Genomic DNA, 4,785 nt, shown 5'->3' with positions numbered 1-4,785 from the left:
CTCCTTGTACAAATTAGCCACTGATTTTTCTATTTAAAAATTTACAAATGGCATCAGTCATTGTTGGGTTTCTCTGGTCATTATGTATTTCTTTCCTTGGAGTATCTATCAATCAAAATTCTGCTGTTATAATGGCATAATTTTACATGTCTCATGAGCAGATCATGCTTGCTTAACAGGCCCACAACTGAAAAAGTATTTTTACTTTTTTGACGAGTAATTAAATTTCTAACAATGTTCTGGATCAAACGGTTTATGCTGAATTAGTAGTCTAATGTTTTGCTGCAATTATATATGTAACCAGTTTCCTCTTCTCCCCAAGGTTGTAAATATCTTTATAAAAATAGAAGAGAGGGAGGGGAGAGGACTCCCCTTCCAAAAAGAAAAAGAAAAAAGCAGAAATCTATTGAAGTCTAAATTAAAAGGAGGTGTTTGATATGGTAAATAATGATAAGATAATGGGTTTCTGTGGGATATGGAAATAGAATCCACGATGAAAATGAAGACCTCATCAAGCGATGGTAGACAGGACACGCACTTAAAAGTTTTACTTACCTTCTCTACTTGCTCACAATCATTACTAGGATTCCAGAAGAGTATCTGTGAGTGTTCTTGTGTACATCGGCTTCTCCGAGGAGAAGGTCAGCCAGGAGCCACAAAGTGCTCCTGTCTGTCCTAAATTTTAAGCTAATTGCATTTCTATAGGTTTTCTTTCCCAGTAGAATCATGTGAATCTTCTAGGCCAGGTGACGATGAGATGCTATCAGAAGAGAAATCTATCTTCTATTTAAAACTTAGCTACAGCTGCTAGGCAGGGGGCTTTTTAAAGGGGCTGTGCTGAGCATAGCAGGTCATTCATTCTATAGAAGAAAGTGACTCACCACAAAGGTAGATCTCATAAATTGATTAAATATCCACAGCTTTGCTGTGTTACAAGTTATTAAGGGATAGTGGCACAGAGACCCTTGTCATTACTAATGAGGGTTCCAGCCTGACTGATTTGACCTAATCATAGGGACACAATAATAGACCTATCCCTTAAATTGCTTGGTAACTTTGATGATTGCTCAGTAGCATGCAGACTAAAGCACAGCCCAGCATGGAATTTATCTTCTATTTAATCTATTTTAGACCAAAATGTGTCAGAGAGAATACAGAAGACATTAAGCTATTTAGCATCACCAAGCTCTAAATATTTGTCAAAAATGATTTTATCGTTTTAAACTATATTCTCATTTTAGCATCTAATATTATTTTTGTGAATTTTTTCTCACTGTGGCTTAACACAATGATTTTTTTTAACGAACAAGTTGGAAACCATCAATTTATTAATTTCTTTCCTGGAATATTCTATAATTAAATTAGAGCTCACCTTCAGGATAGATAATAAAATCTTTACAGAGGGAAAATACATAGGTCTTATACTTTAGAAAAAAAAAGTTAATCTATAATGATTTTATCTTTATCTCAATGAAATAAATTTCCTATATCAGCATTCATCATCTCAAAAATTTACCCTTTTATTCCATTTGTCTGAGTTATTCTTGACTGCCAGAGGTAAGGACTTGATATATGTTTTGACTAGTAATCTGGTCCATGTCAGAATAATTCATATTTGCTTTTTCTTTGGTAACATCCTCCACAAGTTAGCAAGCCTCCCAAAAAAGTTCTCTCTGACAATCTACTTTATTTTTTTTGACATAGGTTATTGACACATGTATTATGTACTTACCTACTGGCATGAATTGTTAATGTGACTTTTAAGGGACATTTGTTTAGTGAAATATGATATACCTAATGTCACTGTATAACTCATTAATTAAATACATTATTATACATTAAATGTAACAGTGAAATAACCCACAGTTCAAAAAATGAGGTGATTCCCGGAATGTAAAAGACATTGTTCTGATCTATCTTGATCAAAATTTCTTGTATCCTCTTGCAAGGAAATTATTGTCTCAATTTCTAGAACTACAGTTTTTTTTTTTCGTTTTTGAACTTTATGCAAATGTGTTATACAACAGTGTAAATACAACTGCATTTTTTATGTCAGATTTATTTGAATCATATGTATTTGTAAAACTAATCTATGCGCAAGGATGTTATTATTTCCTTTTTGTTTCAGTATTACAACATTTTATTGTATGAATTTGTTATAATTTCCTTACTTTTCTGCTTTTGAATATTTTTGGTGCTTAATTACAAACTTTTCTCGGGGTGTGTAGGTAGGAGTGAGAGTCCTGGGCCTAGGTGTGTGCATGCTCCAGCCTTACCCTGCAGGACAACGTGTGGGATCCAGAAGCGTTGCACCAATGTATCTTTTTACAGTAGTGATTTTTGGATCAATTTAGCATATTACATTAGCAATTTGAAATTCAAATGTCCTTAGCTGTTCTTTAGACTTAAAAAAAGAACTATTTTCAAAGTAATTCTTGGGGCTGAGAGGTTTGGGCACTATTGGGGTGCACTCAACCTGGCAAAGGGCTCAGGGTGGGACAGGCTTCTCTGAAGTGGAACTGAGGAGGCTAAAACAGGACAAAGGTTACTCTGCGACACAATGACTTCACACTGTCTTTTGGTGCTGTCGCATGGGAGTTCACCATGGCAAGAGGCAAAGAAGATTGAAAATTAAACATCGGCAATTAACTGCTTTCACTGGTAAATGACATGTGTCTCTTCTACTTATATGTCCTTTAATAAAATTCATTTGAACCACCATGACGTCTCCCTGCGAAGGAAACATGACACCAACTTCAGCGAGAAAAAGCCCTACAAGAGCAAAGCCCAAAATTTGAACTTCAAGATGGTTTGATCTCATTACCTCCAGAGCAAGTATTTTCTGCCTACAAACAAAGAATCAGCATTCAGAAACCACATTCTCCCCTCAGTTGTCCTAGCCCTATTGCACTCACCTCTCCTGTTGGTGATGGAAAACTACCAGATATTGAAAGTCAACCCAGGTAAGCAGGACCTGAGAATTCCAATGATAGTCATGAAAACTTTGAGGTTCTACCTCCAAACCCAGGTTGTAAATTGGAGAAAAAGAAAGTGGAATTATGAGGCAATTGGAACTCAGAAAAGATATCTTTCTAAAACTAATGCACAGCTAATACATTGCTAATCTCTGGAGTTCTGGATTCTGTACTGTGAGTTTAAAATGTTTTCTGCCCACCAGGGGTGTGTGACTAAATTCATTTTGACAAGAATTACAGTGCTATATGAATTATGAAACCTACATTAAAAGAGCAAGAAAAATCTCATTGGAAAGTCCTCCAACAAGAACAATGACTAATGGAAGAGAAAAACAAACTCTCAAAAGAACTTGAGTGGAGACTACAAAACTAAAGTGGATCCAGGAATTACAGGTTTTAGATGACATGGTTCCAGCTGACATTGGAATCCTGGGGAACCAGATTGATCAGGCCAGGCTAGGCTATTCATATGCACAGAAGTGGTTTCACAGGACTGAAACTGAGTACATCACTGCAAAGCTAGGCCTGCAAAGTACGACTGAGATGAAAGAGCAACTCACTGAACACCTTCGTACAATCATACAGCAGAATGAGCTGCGAGAGGCCAAGGAGTTGGAGGAGTGGATGCAGCAGCTAGATGTACAGCCTGATGAGGAGTCCTTGGAACTTGAAGTGGAGGTGGAAAGATTGCTTTGTGAGCAGGGAGCAGAACCAAGGAAGCAAATGGTTCCTGGAGAAAGGCCATGTCAGCCTGCTCCTGAGACTGAGACTTTGGGGCTGGCTAAAAAGAACAAAAAGCCTCTAGAACAAGCTGTTTTTTGAAAGGTAGAAGAACAGGTTGAAATTTCCAGTAGTATCTTCCATCCTAATTCAGACTACATAAATCAAGGAGTTAATGCTATTTCAGCTCCCTTTCCTCATGATGTGCCAGTGTTCTTTTCAATTAATATGACATTCAGTACAGTGTATTGTCTGCAGTAGATTGGGTCCTGACCTCTGATAAAATCCTTGTAAAAACTGTTCATTTTTGGATGTTCACATGTTTGATCATTCTAATTGTAATTTTTTATTCATGTAACATTTCATCTTGATTTTGATCTAGTTCTTTCAGTGTTCCCTTGAGTGTCATTATTGGGTTAAAATAAATGGCAAAATGATGGCAGAGCCTGAAAACTTGTTCAGTTCCCAACCCCATAAAAATAAAAAACAAAACAAAACAGAAGGAAAACTACATTGTTGGACTGGTTTAGACCAGACACGTAAAGAAAACTACATCGAAGCAGGCTGTGGTGACACACACCTGCCACGCCAGCACTTGGAAGACTGAGGCAGGAAGACAGTGAGTTCAAGCCAGCCTGGGCTACAACAGCCTCGTAGTGTCTCCAAAAACAAACCATCCAACAAACAAATAAAATGATATACACTACCCAGCCAAACCATGTCACTTCCCCTGGGAGAAGCACTGAGAAGGCAAGTCCTATATATTTTGTGTAACCAGTAAAAGAGACATAAAAATTACGCGTGAAAAAGAGGTGGGGGTGATGGTAATCCCAGCACTTGGGAGGATTTCAAGCCTGAGTCCTACCTACTAAATTTAGTGAGATACTATCTCAAAATAAAAAAAATAAAAGGGCTGGGTATGTAATACAGTGCAAAGGGTTTGGGTTTAATCCTCATGGTACAGGAAGACAAAAAAAGGAAAGAAAGTTATTTCTGTATCTTTGCAGCTAGACTTGCAAAACACAGCTTGAAAATTATATTTTATATAAAGAACAAGACAAGTTAAGCTCACATTATTTTTACCCCTTTG

General features: G+C 37.0%; 1 pseudogene; it reads left to right on the top strand.

Annotated features, from left to right (window-relative positions):
• Positions 1-493: 493 nt before the first annotated feature.
• LOC104863255 lies at positions 494-3,956 on the top strand (annotated as a pseudogene).
• The last annotated feature ends 829 nt before the right edge of the window (positions 3,957-4,785 follow it).

This window comes from Fukomys damarensis, unplaced genomic scaffold (genome assembly GCF_012274545.1).
Source record: "Fukomys damarensis isolate Sample0158 unplaced genomic scaffold, DMR_v1.0_HiC HiC_scaffold_31, whole genome shotgun sequence".
In the NCBI taxonomy this organism is placed as follows: Eukaryota; Metazoa; Chordata; class Mammalia; order Rodentia; family Bathyergidae; genus Fukomys; species Fukomys damarensis.
This window is presented reverse-complemented; position numbering and strand designations above follow the sequence as displayed.